Source organism: Argopecten irradians, chromosome 12 (genome assembly GCF_041381155.1).
Source record: "Argopecten irradians isolate NY chromosome 12, Ai_NY, whole genome shotgun sequence".
Taxonomy (NCBI): Eukaryota; Metazoa; Mollusca; class Bivalvia; order Pectinida; family Pectinidae; genus Argopecten; species Argopecten irradians.
The window spans coordinates 31,037,029-31,058,156 of record NC_091145.1 but is presented as its reverse complement, the minus strand read 5'-3'; the positions used below and the strand labels follow the sequence as shown (position 1 = coordinate 31,058,156).

The following is a 21,128-nucleotide window of genomic DNA, read 5'->3' as shown; positions in this document are numbered from 1 at the left end:
TCATGATTTAGTTAGGAAAGTGGAACATTACCAAAATTTTCCACAAGATATATGTTTTGATATAAACTAATCAAGATATTGTATAGAAAGGAAATAAATCAAAATGTATTTTTCTATATCTAGGACAGCATATTCATAATCAGTAAGTTACACAGAGAGCAATTTAACAGTGAAAACATTTTACAAATCATTGCATGTACACTGTCCTTTGTTTAATATTTGGGAGTCTACAAAGTCTGATTGCTGATCTTAACTAGGGCTCAGCAAACAGAGAGAGATCACTGGTTTGCCTGTCAGTATAGTACAACCAGGTGGGGTGTGCTGATTGGTGTCTTCAGCAGTATGGTTAAGTGAGATCACACTATAATACAAGTAAGAATTCCACTATCTCAATGAGACACAGCAAAGATATACTGCAGTCTCCTAAAACACACTATCTCAAGGAGATACAGCAAAGATATACTGCAGTCTCCCAAAACACACTATCACAAGGAGACACATCAAAGATATTCTGCAGTCTCCCAAAACACAATTTTTTTTTTACTTTTCATAAATTTTCTTCTTGAAATAATATGAAAATGTACATCTCACCTTAGTGAAAAATCTGAAATAGGATTCATAAATTTTATAACATTGCATATTTGTGTTAGGAATAATATAAACATTTATAACGTATCATAATGTCAGTATACACCTGTCTATAATTGACTATATCATACACAGGTATAAATCACAATTTATCACCCACACGGAAGAGTATTGTCTAATAAACTCTCAGTCATAACAGATGAAAGACAAATTTATATGGTTGGGTGACCCCACCTTGAGTATCGGTCGGCGCGCTTTATATCTAGTGATTCATACTATCCACATGTAACCTTCCTTTAGAATATTTATATCGCTCTTTAAAATTCATTTTCATTACGTTTGAAGTGGTTCTGTCAGGGGTTTAATACCAAATTTGAAAGTCAGCAATCACTTTTATATGTTTTTTTAGCTAGAGTTAGATATTTTAATCAATATTCTTTAATTTAGCTTAAGAATCTGAATGTGCTGCTACGCTGAATTATTACGTCAGGTGTCACCGTGTAGGAAATTCTCACCTGTTAAGAGCACACATACCTGCATTAACGAGTCTGACACCAATTTACATCTACAATCTTCCTTTACATACATCTTTTACAGGTACTTCTCACCTGTATACACATTCTATCATATTACATCTCACCTGTGCATCATTATCATCATCACCATTACCTTCATCATCATTATCATCATTACCTTCATCATCATTTTCATATCATCATTATCATCATCATCATCATAATCATCACAATCATCATTATCATCACCATCATCATCATCATCATCATCCTAATATTATCATCATCACCATTATCATCACCATCACCATCATCATCATCATTACCATTATCATCATCATCACCATCATCATCATCATTAATATTATCATCATCATCATTATCATCATCATCATTATTCATTAGTATCATCATCTTGTCATCATTTTCATTATCATCATCATCATATTATTATAATCATCTCTGTCATCATTATCATCATCATCACCATCACCATCATCATCATCATTACCATTATCATCATCATCACCATCATCATCATCATTATATTTATCATCATCATCATTATTATCATCACTGTTGTCATCATCATTATCATCATCGTCATCATTTTCATTATCATCATCATCATTATTATTATAATCACTCTTGTCATCATTATCATCATCATCATCATCATCATCACCATCACCATCATCATCATCATCATTTTCATTATCATCATCATCATTATTATTATAATCACTCTTGTCATCATTATCATCATCACCATCATCATCACCATCACCATCATCATCATCATCATTTTCATTATCATCATCATCATTATTATTATTAATCACTCTTGTCATCATTATCATCATCATCATCACCATCACCATCATTTGTCATTAGTATCATCATCATTCTCATCACTATCACCCTCACTATGAATTGTGATCAGCATCATTATTGTCATTGTATATGAATCAATCACTGCGAAATTTCTGTCATTTATAACTATATACTGGTCCCTGTATTACTGGATATTTCTGTAGTATAATTTCTGGAAGTTTGATGGCACAATCTAGAAATAAAGGATCCTGAAGTATTGAGTGTTCACACCACTGTAATAATTTTATTATGCATTGTTGTTTATGTTTATCAAGAATTTAAAATGATGAAAGTATCCAAAAACAGATTGATACCCTGTGTTGGTTAACCTCTCAGAATAGCCAGAACTGGGGCACAGACCTCTATTTATTTCAATATCTCCTGAGATTCCACAGAAAGTGAATCCATAATTGTCACATTTCTGATATCCAGACCACCTTAATTGTCTCATTCTCTAGATACTCTCTTTCACATTCCTGCAGATATATTTTATGGAACAAAGATACATTGAACTGAACTAGCCATAAGACCCAAATATTTGGGTAAAAATTTCTCGGCTGGATTATTATATACCTACTGTACTAATTAATTTGTCTTCCCCTAGTTGGAATCAGATAAAACACTTGACACCATATTATAATAAAGGTAAAATATAATTAATAATTTTGATATTCAAAAGACTAGATAGTCGCATAAACACATACTGTATTCGACCTAATATGTGCTCACGACGCTTACCAATTGAACGAAATAAGGGGGCGTCTAATAGAAAGAAATTTGGACTAGTCTTTTATCTAAAATTATTCTTCACTGTTTTTATATTTTCTGTCTGCATTTAATTCAAAATAAGTGAAATTGGGGCCTGCAAAAAATGGGGAGGGCACATAAATAGAGATGGCGGCTCTTTTATGGTAGAATATGGTACCAGCAGCATACTCTCTTAACAATTGATAAATGTGTAGGCAACGAGAAACAACCATCAATTAATCCTGAAATTATCAAGATACACTTATGATCTACCAAATACCACAAAAATCTCCATCATATACTGCAGAATCTCAAAGATATCACCATGAAATGAGAGATACATTAACACCAAGTACATTGTACACATCAAATTAATGTTGGTGCCATTCTTGACTTGGGTTATCTTGAAGGCTAGCAATAAAGATTGCTTTAGGTCTTGTGTAGTAATGTATGTTGGCATATATTATAACATTGAAATAAAAAAACTATCACTTCTCTTGTGGCAGCATTTGATAGAAAACAGAAGTAAATCAGTAAAGAAAATATGCTCTCCAATTCTAAAAACTTGACTAACAAGAGTTATTCTAATTTGCTAATAAGACAATTGTATACACATATGAATAATATTAAATCATTAACTGTAGGATTGGCAAACCAGACCTCAAAAAAAGGATTGTCAAGGCAGTGTGTGAAATTGTATATGCTACCTTCAGATGGTTAGAGTAAGTAGGGATGGTGATTCAAGCTCAATGGTTGACAGACTTTAATCTTCTGCATTATCACACATTACATGGATGAAATATGGAGGAAATACAGAAGTTCATCTATACACATAGATATAAAAAATCAAAATGTCTAGTTTTCATTATTTGCATTATCTACTCTGAGCATCAATCTTTTTTTCCCAGGAGAAAGTTCAAATATTTACACGAGATGGCGCTGATAAGTGGTAATCTTCTCAACACTGTTATGATACATGCTGGTAAGCTTACCTGCATGCCAGTGAAACTTGTCTAGTGTGCACAGAGAGATATAGAAAATCATGATTAACGATCTAGAAATTCCAACAATACTGCACCCATTGTCCCAGTTCATAGATAAACTGATTAAGCTCTTTCTCGTTATCATTCATAACAATAAAAATCAATACTGTTCAGAAGATTTTTCGTACATGATTGTGACAGAACAATGTCTGTAAGATAACCATACTTTTATGTCGCACCGGTTGACGCCATATAAACGTATACCAGGTAACTTACCTTTGGTGCACAGCACATGAGTATCGTCGTCTTCAAAAGTTAATCCAGAATGTCAGCGATATTCCAAATTGTCACCAAATTAAAAGTGGCTTCTTCGATTATTCAACAAAAACTGAAACAAGAAAAACGATGAGTAATAATATCACAAGTATCCACACCGACACTTTCCAGCAGTGTGAAAATAAACAGGTAACCGCCAATCTTCAAACAAAGACAGTTCAAAAATCAAAATTATCCCACAACGATACGATTAGTTATCAACACACCAGAATCCGTGGTATCGGATGTTCCTTCGAGTCGGAAATGTTAGGAAAGTATAAATCCAGAAGGCTATGATTGGGTACCCCGGGACACAAAGGACTGGGAACACATGTCAGGAATGAGTGTGTGTACGGTACACATATACCAGACAGACTGCAGACCCACTCACTAGGCTCTCGGTGTCGGGATAGCGGCAGCAGACGATCGCTCTGAAACACAGACTGGCCGTGGCACGATTCGCTGGAGTTTCTATCCGAGAGGTACAATGGCCCAGAGATCGTGCCGAGCACGAGAGTCTGGCTCACGGACGCTGTCAGGATACAAGGATGAAGGATGGCACCATGATATCTTAGCAGAAAGAGAATGTGTATTTCAAACTATGCTATGATATTTTGAGACATTGTTCAAAGGATTGCAGGGAACAGATAAAGAAACCCCTAAATTACACACAAATGGATATATAGATGAATTAGGGTAGGTTCAAATACATTCTCAGGTCGATACGGATAACTAGGAGATTTAAAAAAAATCACTTGGAGACTCATTTAAAAAAAATCACTTGGAGACTCACGACAGCGACTCACGATTTGGAGACTCACGACAGCTACTCACGATTTGGAGACTCACGACAGCGACTCACGATTTGGAGACTCACGACATAGACTCGCAATTTGGAGACTCACGACAGCGACTCGCAATTTGGAGACTCATGGCAGCGACTCACGATTTGGAGACTCACGACAACGACTCGCAATTTGGAGACTCATGACAGCGACTCACGATTTGAAGAGACAGTCGACATCGACTCAAGATTTGCAGACCCACGACAGCGACTCACGAGAGCTACTCACGATTTATAAACTCACGACAACGACTCACAATTGGATACTCGCAAGTGACTAAAATATGATATGAGGAGAGCAGACCAATGATTAGCGTCCAATTTTGGACGGACAATTTTTCGTCATTCGAGATATCTCGAGTACATTATGTGAGCTTTGTTTTTGCATTTCGGGACATAGATTGGATGGTTGAAAAGTTGTTAATTACCAATACATTTAATCATATTTTATAGTGCTACCATACTGAAGCATGCTACCAAAATACCAAACAGTACACATTGTATTGCATACAGCAAGGGCCTTCCTTAGATGACCATAGCTCGTTAGCCTGAACAACAAACCAACCAATAATTATCGATCAGTTTTTTTGAGAACTGGAGACACCAGAACATGTTGGAGTAGTACTTTAGTCCGTGGTCAAACAGATTTCTTTAGGACATCTCCTAGTGTATGAAGTAAGATGTACTCATATCTCGGGTCACTGAGTACAGAAAAGCTAATCGAGTTCTAAGTTCAGTGAAAATGTCGTATTTGAAATTTGAAACAAAGACTTAATTCCACTTAAAGGCGGAACGCGTAAAACCCATAAATCCGCCGGGACCAGAGCTTAAAACTGTCAATATTCCAGTTAAAATTGAAAGTTCAATGTAAAATATCTAGATGTAGTTAATTAAAGCGAGCAGCCTAAAGCCGATGTTACCATTTATCACTCGAGTCTACATCGGAGAAAACCACAGCTACAAATCAACACGCTAATAAATTGGCCCACTTGAAAAATTAAAAACGTCTTTCAATATCAACACATGGAAGAAGATTTTCTACAGACATGACTGGTTGTCATGGAAACTTACAATGGGAATGCTCGACCTTCATTTCTCAAGATTTTATCAAAATTGCGTTTCTGATTTTTTTTTTTTTTTTTTTTTTTTTCATTTTTGTGAAGTAAATGTTCCAAATTATCAGTTACTTTCCTCAATGTCAAGTTAATAAAAACTTTATTTCGCATATCTTGGCAAATATTGTACAAACTAACATATTCCTTGGTAAAATTAATTGTTTCTATGGAACAGAATTGGAAACTAGGTGAAGCTGAAAACGAGCACGTTCTAGCATGTCTGCCATAACTCATCAGTTTACGATCAGTGTGCTGAGATTGTAATATGCAACCTTGACGAAATCGAAGACGAAATCTGGTATCGCTCGAGCACCCGCAATTACAATTGCGTCCTACAAACGCGATTGCTCTGGTCCTCATACGACCCCGACAATAACAAAACACTACCGTAATATAGCGTCCACAATGACCGAATGCAAATTATAATCAGTGCACAGTTCTAACTAAGTTGATCAGATTTGGCCATAGTTTTCAGTTTCAATAATCGGGTATCGAATTAGTTTGCATAGTTCGGGAATATGACAAGTGAGCGGTTTGTTTAGTTTTAGTAGTTGTTTTTGTGAGTTGTTGTCTGCTTTCATCGGATCCAGGAACATAACTTCAAACAATTACGCCGTCATTTATATTTCTCTCTCTCTTTTTTTCGTGATCTGCTCTCTGCAGATTCAGTGTATTTTTAAAACACATAAGTTGGATTTTAGTAACATTTCATAACAATTTGTAGTTGATGCTGTGACATTAAAATGACCTTGAAATATCAGAGGACACTGAAAGTAAGTTCACGGTTTACCCGCATAGACCGTTGCTAAGGTAGACGAATAATAAAGATACACGTTCCTAGTATATATGTTGACTTAGAAGTCTTCTATCAGACTATTTATATATGATTATCAGTCTGACCTTGAATTGACATTGAGTTCAGGAACCCAATAATGTTCCGTTTGTATACAATAATGGGACTTATGTCTGTTTAATTGTGTTCAGGTTCCGGCTGGATGTCCAGGACGAAGTCTTTCCGACGTTAAAGATCACACGAGAAATGAATGCCGTTTACCAACCTTGAACATATCAAGGTCAAAGCAACAGACAAGCCGTCGTCTGGTTCTGTAAGAATTATACAATGACGACCTCATTTTACTATGTTTTCGCGTAATAAGGCCTTTTAAATGAATAGTTATGCTGTTTTAAATCGATCTACATTTCGATCGATCAAACCATCATTTTTCTGTGAAACGGTAAAAATGCATCAAATGGAACATATCTACTGGTGGTTTGGAGAGAATGGCCTAGCATTTATAATCACTTAAACATCAAATCTTACAATCTACCAGGTACAGCTAGGGTCGGGAGTAATTACGTGTTGGCTAACCCATCATCTGTCAAAAGATTATAGACTGTGAATATATTGCTTTATCTATTTTCCGATAAGCAGCTGAGAGTAAAACAGTTAGTGTCCAGTCCATTGAGCCCAAGTGACCACTGTTTCGTATCAGACTGACCGTAATGACCTGTCTGACATCCGCACGGACACTAATCGGCCCCTATATATCCCGTAATAATGTGTTCCGTCATGATTCTCCAGGATGTTATAACCTACCTAACGCATTGTCTGAAGCACGAGACAACCTCATCACTCGAGGTCATACGGAAAACTAGGTCAAGGTCAAGTAATGTCAATAGAAACGCCATATAACCAGGAACTCAGGAATTATCGACAATTGCATTTCATAAACAGGCATGTGTGTTATGAAGTTTTCGTCATAGATGACATCTTATTATAAGTAATGTTATTGGTCATAGTTATAGTAAAAAATGATTACAGTAATTGTTATGCTTGTCCAAATTACTAAACAATCCCCAAAGTAAAAGGTAAATTCATTGTAGGTTTTCTCCTCGATAAATGTTTCCCTTGATAAATTACTTCCCTTGATTAGTTACCTCCCTTGATAAGTTGTCTCCCTTGATTAGTTACCTTCCTTTACAGGTTGCCTCCCTTGATTAGTTACCTCCCTTGATAAGTTGCTTCCCTTGATTAGTTACCTCCTTTGATAAGTTGTCTCCCTTGATTAGTTACCTCCCTTTATAAGTTGTCTCCCTTGATGAGTTACCTCCCTTGATATGTTGTCTCCCTTGATTAGTTACTTCCCTTGATAAGTTGTCTCCCTTTATTAGTTACCTCTCTTGATAAGTTGTCTCCCTTGATTAGTTACCTCCCTTTGTGTGTTGCCTCCTTAATAAGTTTTCTCCCTTACTTAGTTGCCTCCCTTAATCAGTTATACCGCTTCGTTAGTTGACACGCCTTCGGTGATCGACCTTAACACCAATCATGATTATGGACGAGTAAATATTTTAGATGGTGTAATCCGTCAGAACTTCCATAAGAACTTTGGTCGCGAACTACTACAGTCGCTATGTGAAATAGGATACGTAGAAGCGAAAATGAAAATACAAGGTGACACCTTCCGGATTCCGTAAGGATGTGAACGTCGAAAAGAGGACATTTATTGGTAAACAATACAAGAGACAGTGTTGACTTAATGATGATACGTAGAAGCGAAAATGAAAATACAAGGTGACACCTTCCGGATTCCGTAAGGATGTGAACGTCGAAAAGAGGACATTTATTGGTAAACAATACAAGAGACAGTGTTGACTTAATGATGGTTCGTTAGTGAGACCATTTGATAAGCTGGTAAGAAGCCCATGCTTCCGCGGCTATGACCCATGTGTCTCCTTGTGTGAATAGGAATTTCCGCGTATTTTACGTTCGAACACAAACAACACACAAATTTATCGTTTCTGTGTAACCATTGCAGTTAAAACATGTATAAATATTATCTCCAGCAACCATGAGTACGGACCAATTACAATCTCCCCACACTCCACTGATTCAATTTATTGAGTCAGAATCATAACAATTGGTTTTGAATTAATGGTTGATATCTTTATCCCGTGTTCCGTTAAGATAGAGCAAACTAATGGTCAAAAGTACGGTAACGTTTAGTAAGTATTGATAAACACAAATAAATCAGGAACATATACTTCAACACTGACTTCAATTTAGGCCACATTTCGTAGAAACTTACAAATAATCCATAATAAGGTTACATTTAGAACCCTGCCTTTACACTGTTCTGACGACAACCAACTGATGAAATCGTTCATCCGTGTTCTAGAGCTACGTTATCACAGCTGGGATGCATTTTATTGCAAAACTAGTTGGTATACCACTATATGATTTTTAATTCCAATCAAGATTTGGTGTTTGCTACATCATGTATATGGTGTCTGAGTTCAGCCATGTTGCACTGTCGCATTGTCGACCCTAGAAGCAAAGAACGGCAAGTCAAAGTAACAATAATGATGGGGATGGGGGAGGGGCAAAGTACATAATGTGAACGTTTGGCGCTGATATCTGGCTATGTAAAATGTCAAAAGCATTCGGCAAGCCTATTCAAATTCCTCCTAGAATGTGGCATGGGATTCATTACACAAAGTACAATATGTATATAACGTAGAACCGGCCTATAACTCACTACCCCAAGTGTTAGGGAATCAAAATCCCACAACACAGAAGGCAAATTGGAGACGTTTAGACACTTCAACACTGAGATAATTTGATTGGCTACGGAGTTGTGTCTATCGATGGAACTTAGTGTCTGAAAGTGTTCAGAATGTGACAAAGAAGATTCACATTACCAATATGTATAGACAACGGTAGGAATTATTCTTAGAACATCAGGTGGTGTGTTTTGGATGGAGTTTCTAAGGGACCATGCGCCATTCGCATGTTGAAGGTCAAAACTTTAACTTAACACCCCTGAAATGTTATTATGGACTGGTCCAGCCTTTGATTTAGATTAGCCTCACTGTGTCTTCAGGGGTGAATGGGTTACATAGCTGCGTGAGAGAGATGCATCCTCTGAGATCATCATGAAATCATTCACGCCGTCTATAAATTTGGTTTGACATATTGGATATTTTACATGCATTCGTCACGTATATTGGTGGTAAATAGATAACGGTTATCTAAGGGAGTTGTTCTCCTCAAATCATTAAGTGGCATGTTCCTCCTCAATCGTTAGGATTCCAATAGAACATTGATTTTACCAGCCATGATTCACACAAGAAAATGGTCTTTATCAATGTGCACCACGTGTTGTATTTAGTTATATAATGGTAATCACCATTTATAGTCGAATTATTTTCTTTAATTTATAAATGATATTAATTGAGGTCATATGCTATTAGAAAGGTCATTATTGGAATGAATGGCTATTCCTTTTGCCTTATCAAATGCCAATATCATTCTTTTTTGGACGCAAGAATCAAATGTGATAAAAAAAACCAATGCGTTGTTTTAAATAGTCTAGTCCTATATCAAACATCCAATTTGTGTTTGTTTCTAAAACGGAGTAGGTCTTTAGATAAAAATGTTTAAATGACGCTTTCCGCCATTATTTTCATTGTAACAGATGTATCCCCAATGAAGCTTTTGTCCAGTTATACTTTCTATATTGCATGTGCAAGGTTTGCCATTTGAAACACTAAAGTATCGACGAGCACGTATTGTCGACATGTTTGACGGAATCAGAAAATGTAGACAATGCCACCTGTTTATTGGCATGACTAACCAGCACCAGAGACATACTGCGGCAAACTGTAAAAAACATAGGTATGAGTCAAAACAGGAAGTGAGCAGTGGATCGTATATCGTCAATACAAATCAGAACTGTGTCGGTAAAGAAACGGCTCTCGTGTAGCTTCCACCGCTGCTCCCGCTGTTAAATACGCTAGATTTATATACCCAGTTTTGTAATATTTACAGGTAATGGTGAGTCACATAAAACAATAGAGCTTAAGTTCATAACACGGCACCATTTCTGGAGAGAAATGCCGTCTTGCTGTTCCATTAATGGTAGCCATACATGCAAGAGTCATCAATAGAAATTCAATATCCTGTTCAACAAGTGCAACACAAAGACAAACGAGCAGAGCGAGCATCAACTTTTCTTTTTTATCAGTCAGTTTCTAATTAGATTATTTTATCCCCAACCTGATGTTTATGCTTCAAAACAGACGATTCCATTTGTAAGTTTAGGTGAAGAACGACGTATTGAGACGTTTTTGCTGTCATCATTAATTGATTTGCACTTTAGTCATTTATTATATCATGTTCCAAAACCACTTGACCGTATTCAGAAAAAAAATCAATTACTGTATTTCAAAAGCGTTGACGTGCATTCAGCCATCCGTATCGCCGCACACGTCAACGTGTCACGCGCGCACGTGGTGAACCAAACATGATGTTCCTCACAAAGATAGAAGTGTTATATTGATCACATTAATCAAATCACTAAATAACAACAAGGGCACCTAAACATGCCAAGTCGACCGTAACAGGTCCGCTGAAACAGACACAGTACCAAACTTAGGAAATATCAATAGACATTATATGGAAAACGTTAAGTCTGCATTGATATTGGATAACTATAAATCTAAAATTATACATGGCGATTGAAGATAATAGTTTCTAATGCTGTTTTCGGTATGTGATTCAGGCGATGCTAGTTTGGTTTTAATTGACTGGTTTGGCGTTCTCGAGTCACGTGACTTACACCGGAGTGGGAGCCTTTATTATCAGCACAATCAGCACAAAAATACAATTCAAATGCAGATTATTCCATATTGATATGGAGTCATTCGGACGCTGATTACAGCATAAGTTAATAACGGCGGCTATCGTTGCTATTGATCCCTTGGATGGTGTCCAGTTGGAATTCCTGGCACAAAAGAGCATTAAACATGGTCTCGTATCATGCTCAAATAGTCATCGCTGCGATGACGTAGCTCTGAACGACGGACGGAAGATTTCTGACAGACGGGGACGGAGTGGGGACAGGGCATGATTATTCGTTCTAAAAATGTCATTGCTATCGGATATTTTAACCAAGGCGAATGACAAACTGAAGCAGATTAGACGAAAAGTATGTTGACATTTCTTTATAAATATGACCACGATAAGACGATTCGCATTGTCGCACCATTTGTACTGACAATGCAGCTTGTGTTAGGTTTTGAAATAATACTCGTATCTGGACATTTTATAGGTTTAAATGTATTGTTTTGATTTTTTGTGGCTTTCATCGGTTTTCGTTTAAAAGAATGCACATGTTTCAAATTAATTTGGTTTGTTTTGAATTTCGCCATTGTTCCCTTACATATGAGGACATGGCCGATTTTTTAGGTAGCTGAAAGCTGAGTTATTATCGAATGATACGTGGTGCTCACGTCCAGCGGTGGAGGACTAATGATACTGTACCAGATGTCCGAATTTTATAAATTTTAATTGCTATTAATTAAAAAAGAAAATGTCATACAAACACGCTGGAATAGAAAGGAATCCAGATAAGACAAGAGCCTGTTTAGACAAGTTATATATATTGTATATACATAATGTACATATTATTAAATTTATCTTTAAAAAAAACACCCATGATATAATGTACATGTACAGTCATAACAATTCATAATGCATTGTCATTCTTTGCTGTGCCTTTAAGACAGATGACTTCCAGAGCTATTGGACGATTTCCTCTGTCCGCCAAATGATTTCCCCCGTCCCCAGTGTCAACGTATAAAAATCTGACACAGCAGAAGACTGATGTCAAATCGTCTACCTGCAGTTCTTCAACATGCGTGTGGCTCAACAACAATTTGATCGATTCATTAAAACAAACATTCTAATTGAAAAATGAACTCGATCCAAACAATATCGCCACAATGGGGGAGCCGATCGATTGGGCACCTGTACGGTGACTAATGACCGTGATAGCGATACACCGCAGATATGACAGAGGAGGGAATGATACCCTCGGGGAGGATATCAAATATTCATAATGTCAACCTCAATCAATATTATACGGATATAGGTCACCAGGGCACATATCAGCCGCACCTCAGATCAGAGGTTAGGGATGAGGGAATAAGTCTGATCTATCAGAGTGAGTTACCTTCGTTTCGCTTCGTCTGTTTTGACGTAGTCAAACGAAGGGAAGTAACTCTGATGGATCAGAATTGGGATTATATAGGGGTTATATAGGGTAAGATGTAGATGCTGTGTGGGATAAATGGGTAAACTTTCGCACCCGGTCATGCTTACTTTACTTATTTGTTTCCTTGGTATTCGTTCATAAAGACCGTAACTGGTGGCATCTCATTTTTAAAAGGCATCTACTTCAAATGTTCCTCGTATGACCCTGATGATTGTTGGCGCAACCTTGAAGCCATCCCCAAATGACCCTAGCGTTTGGCGTCTCATTGACACCTTCCGTAATATAGAGTCTGCCTGTCGTCTCATTGACACCTGCCGTAATATAGAGTCTGCCTGTCGGTGTTTCCTTAGCACCGATCCTAACTGTTGGCGTCTCATTGACAGCTGCCGTAATATAGAGTTTGCCTGTCGTCTCATTGACAGCTGCCGTAATATAGAGTCTGCCTGTCGTCTCATTGACACCTGCCGTGATATAGAGTCTGCCTGTCGGTGTTTCCTTAGCACCGATCCTAACTGTTGGCGTCTTATTGATACCTGACGTAATATAGAGTCTGCCTGTCGGTGTTTCCTTAGCACCGATCCTAACTGTTGGCGTCTTATGACCTCGTAATAGTCTGCTGTCGTGTTTCCTTAGCACGATCTAACTGTTGGCGTCTTACTGACACCTGCCGTAAAATATAGAGTCTGCCTGTCGTCTCATTGACACCTGCCGTAATATAGAGTCTGCCTGTCGTCTCATTGACACCTGCCGTAATATAGAGTCTGCCTGTCGGTGTTTCCTTAGCACCGATCCTAACTGTTGGCGTCTTATTGATACCTGACGTAATATAGAGTCTGCCTGTCGGTGTTTCCTTAGCACCGATCCTAACTGTTGTCGTCTCATTGACACCTGCCGTAATATAGAGTCTGCCTGTCGGTGTTTCCTTAGCACCGATCCTAACTGTTGGCGTCTTATTGATACCTGACGTAATATAGAGTCTGCCTGTCGGTGTTTCCTTAGCACCGATCCTAACTGTTGGAGTTTCATTGACACCTGCCGTAATATAAAGTCTGCCTGTCGTCTCATTGACACCTTGCCGTAATATAGAGTCTGCCTGTCGGTGTTTCCTTAGCACCGATCCTAACTGTTGGCGTCTTATTGATACCTGACGTAATATAGAGTCTGCCTGTCGGTGTTTCCTTAGCACCGATCCTAACTGTTGGAGTTTCATTGACACCTGCCGTAATATAGAGTCTGCCTGTCGTCTCATTGACACCTGCCGTAATATAGAGTCTGCCTGTCGTCTCATTGACACCTGCCGTAATATAGAGTCTGCCTGTCGTCTCATTGACACCTGCCGTAATATAGAGTCTGCCTGTCGGTGTTATCTTAGCACCGATCCTAACTGTTAACGTCTCCTTGAAAATGTCCTCAGACGACCATGACCGTTGACAATTCCTTGCCACCTGTTTCGTATGAACCTGACTGTCGGTGTCTACATAGCATGTGTTCTTTTCTCCATAAAATCGTCACCGCACAGCCCGTTAAAGTGTACTCCTACAGGAATTCGACGAGCCACTTTCGAAACATAATGTCGTGTGACCTCTAAAATTGAGCACATCGACATCCAAGTGATCTGATTAAATAAGGATTTGATAAAGGATGGTGTCATTCAAAACCATGCACAAAATGATGTGATGAATGTATTTTGCCATTTGTGCTGTTTTAGACGTTTAAATAAGTTGCGCCCTGCGATCGAGCGCCGACAACAACATGTAATGGATAAGGCTATCGTATGAGGTCGCATACTCAACGCATGCAATCAGGTGAAATAAAACCTAATAGTGGACATGTGTAGGAGTAGGTATCAGTAATGCTCGTTTTACGACATAATGACCAAGAATGTCAGTTGAATATTAACGCTATCTACTTCAACTCTTCTTTCAATATTCCTTCGTTATCTGGTTCAGAATTGCACAGAACATCTGTTGTAAACGATGACAATTAAGATAAGCTATCAAACTAAGTTCGATTCCACAGAGTTGTTATATAGACACCAAAGGTTCGTATCTGTCCTCGCACGATTTGATTTCCATGTAATAAATGTGTATCCAAACTATTTTTCATCAGCAGTGATTGTTTTCTATTTCTGACTGAAATGTCAGGACATTCCAGAGATCGTCTCCCTATGATCAGCATCAAATGTCACATGCAACAGTAACAGCACCTGAGCATCCTCAAATGATACCTTAAGCATACATTACCACGCGCGAGAGAATACACATCAAAACCGCTCGTGGGCTTAATGTCTGACGACAAATTGGAGACAATTGGATGACAGGGAGGGACAGAGAGGAAAATAAGAATATCCAAAAGGTATATAAGATTTATTGAAAAAGACGTAATGGAATAAAGTTATAGATCTATAGACAAAGATGGCAAAGGAAATTGTGAAATGATATAAACATCTAATGCGTTATCTTGCACATAATTAAACCGGTCATTGGAAACAACTGAGCTATAATAAGGTTTGAACGGAAATGGGGCATTGAATAAGCAAACGATAATGGGGCTTGATTTAAAGGGTTCAATGGCAACAACAGGTCGATATTTAGGTTATCGGCCATTTCAAACAACCAAAGTGCCATCAATGGATTTACAGAAAGGGTATTGAAATAACCAAACAATTTTAAAAGAAATGAAGCAAGAATGAAAACCAACAACAAATACCAAGACTTTAAAAATAAATATTGGACATTATATCTTACCAGATAAAGGCTCATCTCTTCATCGACAGAGAAGATAGTAAAGAAGACAGTAAAGAGATGATAGTTTGACTAATATCAGAGATTCAAGATTTCAAATTTTTTATTCACTTATGACATATGTACATATGCAACAAGAGGTCAAAAGGAACAAAAATAATAATACAATGTAATAAAATAAAAATAAAGAGGGAAATAATAGATGGAGACAGTCATCAATAGACAAATTTAGATACATTGAAACTAATTATATATATTTTTTCCTTATATAGTTTAAAGATGCTGAATTACTCGCTAAATAAAACCACTTATTTTACTTAAAAGAGCTGTATTGCATATAGTAAACATTCCTTTCATTTTGTGAGAATTATGATTAGTAAAGTAATATCTTGGTATATAAAGGTTGATAAAAGCTACTGATATTTGGGCATCAAATGAGAAGAGGCATTGTAAACAACAAAACGATATTTATGTCTTACAGAAAAGGACTGTTTCAAACAATCACATGGTTGTTGGTCTTGTCGAGATAAGACTTTGAAAACAATGAAATGTCTGTCTTGGGGCATAGAGTCAAAGAAAATAAGGAAAAAACAACAACTATTGCTAAAGCTTTTCTGGAGAATGAACGGTGGCATTTTAATTATATCTTATTTTTATTGCACAACTAGAAAATACTTAGAGTAAATGAACAACACGGAGATCGGCTTGATTGAAAAAAAAAACATTTATAAAGAATACTCTTTGTTTATTGCGAGAAGGAATAGAAACTTTATTTATTTTAGATTGGAGGTAGAGTGTTAACAACAAATAAATGGTTCAGGCTTCTAGTGACGAAAGGCTAACGGATTGCAGCCATGTTGTCCCTCGTCTCTGAAAATGGGTCTGACACATTGAAAACAAACAAATGCATAAAATTTCATTCTGAGTTAGCACATGATTTTATTATATTATTTATAATTATTGTATTCATAAAATGCCACAGTGAAATATATTTTTAGTATTTTCACGGTGATAAGATTTGAAATAATGCGTATAGTCATTCCGATTATGTCACGAATATCGAATTACACACATGGACGTCACGATCTCAATCATTAAAGCGTCGATTTCGGAATTTATGGTATCGATGAGAATATGTGACATGCATTTTTTTTATTTACTGCCGTTATATAACAGCTCGGGCCGTTAGATTATGTGTAAATGTTCTTTCGACTAACCAGATAAGAAATTACTCTCCATAGCAAAGCAGCCAATATCGCCACATTTTCGAACCATCGAAAAATCAGCAAACCTACCACTCAATTTGTTGTAAAAGTCGACAAAATGATCGATTTACAAATGTATGTGGAATGTTTATTAAAATTGTGTAATATTGTTTGAGGCCTTTGATAAATCACTCTAGTAGCCTAGGGGAACACGGAAGTATATGATTAAAATTATTCTTTTAATAAGTATTGTTAATCTAAAATATCATGATTGATATCTAGTTTAAGTTCTTTATAACTTTGAGCTATTTAGATTCCAATACCTTTCCCTCTTGAGCGATATTTGTAACATAGTTTAACAAACTATACTTCTTTGTCTAAAAGAATGAACTTCACATGATATAAGGTTTAGTTTTGGAGACATTTTACACTCGATTGAGCTGCACATTCTTCACTCAAGATAATTACGATACAATTAGAATGTTGAAAACTTTAGACATTCAATAAGGTAAGCTGGCAATTTAATCTCACCAGAAAGAGCGGGTCGATTTACGCCAGATTGAGATGTATATATGTTGAACTTCACATTATACTTTTTGGTTTGTGGCAAACTTCACACAAGATTGAGTACTGTATGGGAGAAACATTTGAAGGCGACGGCCCAGAACACGCCGGCTCTCTCCGTCTGTCGCTGCTGGTTGTCGGTTAATGGTAGAATGGCTGCCGTATTTAACAAACCAACTTTTCTTTGGGTGATAACTCAGTCATGATATAAGGTTTAGTTTTGGCGGTAAAATAATTACGACTTAGAATATTGCCGATAAACTTTAGAATTCAATAAGGTAGAACACAAAAAATGCGTATGTCCAATGGCCTACAAACTAGCACGAAAACTTTGACATATAGGAACGCACGAAATAAAACAGAACTTCACAAATACAGAAAAAACTTCTTTCCCCGTTTCTGCTTTTCATGGCGGCAGCAACGAATGGCACATGGGAGTTTTGTAAACGTTTACGTCAAAAGGCTTTCAGCAGGGCATGACCTTAAAATACAAGACTAGCCTATTGCCGATACATAAAGCAACCTACAAGAGTATGGAGAACAACACCCAACTGTTCATTGGTGTACACAGGACACAGGTATCTATAAAAACACAACAACCACAACACAACATGTGAAACTTTAAAATTGTCACATCACACTCCCAGAAAAAAAAACCACAACCTTTCACAAAATAACATCACACAATCACAACAACGCATCACACAACACAGCATGCTAGCACACAAAAAACTCGCTGACATATGGCAACTACAAACAACAACACAACACATAAAATGCTTTGGATATTCAAGACAGAATACAATACAAAATACAACAAGGTCACAATTTTGTAACATCAATATTTGCAAACATTACGTCAATAAAAGGCTTTTAATATTGTTTGTTTATGGACATACGAAACAACAACACAACAACTCGAACAACACAAAACTCAAAAAACAACTCACCAAACAACACAACAAATATCGTTACGTGGAAACAACATCAACATTTTTGACAACAAAACAACACATAACATAACAACACAACATCACACAACAACAAAACAACACACAACAACACCAGAAACAAACAACACACAACACAAAAACACACAAACTACAAAACAACAAAACACAACCATACGCAGAACACAACATAAGTGATCCATACGCAGATATATAAAACATTCTTGTATTGCAGGGAATAAATATATATTAAAAAATTACTGAATATCTGACAAACGTAAAATCGTCGAAAATATAATCATAAAAAATCATTAAGAAACAAATTACTAATATCCCATAATTATAGTTTTGTAACACTATCCACTGGTACTCGGAAGTGAATACCACATAACAATTCCTTTTTATTTACTACGTTACCTCAGTGTCATATAGCAATTCCTCAGTCTGAGAACAATTAAATTAACATTATCTACACGGGCGAACAAAATAACTATAGAAAAAATGGAAGTTTTGTATTCTCCATAATAAACATACAAAATATTTAAATGAGGTATTTGATACGATGATAACAATACCAAATTTCAATTCAAATCGAGGTGATTACGCAATTTAAATACCAGCATAGAAGGGTCGCTTATATTAGGAATGGCGATAACAGAATTCGAGAATTATGTTTGTGCAGAAACATATATACATAGAGATTGGAAACTCCTTCTTTGTCTATGTTGACAGGCAGAGGGACCTCCAGTTTATAGGCATTTTCCCTTGGCTAACTACATTTAAGTGTATTCTTTTAAACATGATACTTTTGCATCAACACAAAGTTTAAACATTATATCATGGTTTGATGTGATCAGTTTTCCCAATTGATGTTATTTAATATGATTTTTGAAAGTATGAAAATGAGCAATTTTACCTGGTTTTTCGAAAATCAGGCATTCAAAACCGGAAGTGCATTTTGTTTTATTAACATATAAGTTAAGATATTATTTTTTCTTTCCAAAATCGTACTCAAACCATCTGAAAATTACTTAACTTTTATAACATATTCAAAGTTATTCTGCTGTATTTAACTATTTAAGAGTTTATCTAAAAGCCCCTGGGGACATAGAGAGGTACATCTGCCTATCGTAAAATTGGCGAAATCTCCGTCTGTCGCTGCTGGTTGTCGGTTAATGGTAGAATGGCTGCCGTGACGATTCGTCGACGATGGTAACGATGGCGCCCCAACTGGGTGATAACTCAGTCGGAATGGCGGTAACAGAACACAAAGAATGTCATGTCTAACGCTGAAATAGCAGATTGCAATACAGAAAACTTCTTTCCCTTTTCTGCTTTTCATGGCGGCAGCTGTCGATGGCATGGGAGTTTTGTAGCGTTTTCTTGCAGGGCATGCCTTAAAACAAGACTAGCCTATTGCCGATATAAAGCAACCTACAGTAGAGTATGGAGAACAACACCCGGACTGTTCATTGGTGTACCTGGTATCTATAAAAACTTTACAACCATACATGTGAACTTTAAAATTGTCGCTCCCCGGCCTTTCTCTGGGGAGTATGCTAGCACGATAATGGCCTCGCTGACATATGGCAACTACAAACAGTATACCATAAAATGCTTTGGATATTGTCTTCTAAGAAGAATACCGTACAGACAATTTTGTATAATATTTGCATTTACGTCAATAGAAGGCTTTTAATATATTGTTTATGGACATACGAAACAGTTAGAACTCGAATAAAACTCACACTGTAGAACAATAAATATCGTTACGTGGAAACATCAAACATTTTTGACCACAAAAAACAACAACTTTGCATTGTTGTTGGGCCGAGATTTAACACTCTACACCTGTTGGAGGACTTCTACAGTGTACTTTTAATGTGCCTTTCATTCATTTAGATTTTTGCACTTTCATGGATTCCATTCAGTAAGATAAAATGCAAGAATAAACCTCAGCTTGATAGGAAATAAAGAGGGAAAAACTTGAAGCGTCTATATAGATCTAACCAATAGTAAGCCAAGACTCAAAATCAGTCCCCAATCGGAAACATTCGACGCATTCCGCGTAAACGACAAATGAAATATTTTACGGAAAGTGGCGAAGGTTACTGACTGGATCATTCCCATGTTAACAATCGCGTTTTGTCTGTTTTCGTTCGTCACCATGACTCGACGTCCGTTGTAAGTTCTAAACAATAGGCAATTTCTTTGTCCGTTGGGCAGATACTGTCTGGAAATAGGTCAATTTTTTACAGATAGGAAATACTAAAACCATCCAAGGCTGGATTACAACTCGCAATGATGTATAAGGGTTCGGAATAACAAGGAATGGAAAATACAGAAGTCTGATTAAACTTGAAACAACCTGAACGTAAAATTAAGGATCTTCTTTTAGTAAAAAGATTCAAATTACAATACGATTAAATAATGTGCCATAAGAAAAAAAAACAGTCCATCGAATTTACATATACATGAAAAGGATAAAAACGATCACTTCATCCTTTCCAGTCGGGCTGAAACCATTCCAGTCGTGAAGGAATTAAAAGCAGATGTATTTAGAAGCATACATTACACTCCAAACAAGCCGTCTGAAGTTTACAGTCAGATCCCACTATAGAGTAAACCTT

General features: G+C 36.8%; 1 protein-coding gene across 3 annotated transcripts in view; it reads right to left on the bottom strand.

Annotated features, from left to right (window-relative positions):
• Positions 1 to 4,439, bottom strand: part of LOC138336962 (plexin-A2-like) — a 112,614-nt gene extending 108,175 nt beyond the window's left edge. For 2 of the 3 annotated variants that reach the window (XM_069286611.1, XM_069286613.1), the window contains exon 1: positions 3,983 to 4,439. The gene's annotated coding sequence lies outside the window, so the exon portion shown is untranslated. The remainder of the gene's footprint in view (positions 1 to 3,982) is intronic. The other variant, XM_069286612.1, reaches the window with a different exon arrangement.
• Positions 4,440 to 21,128: the final 16,689 nt, after the last annotated feature.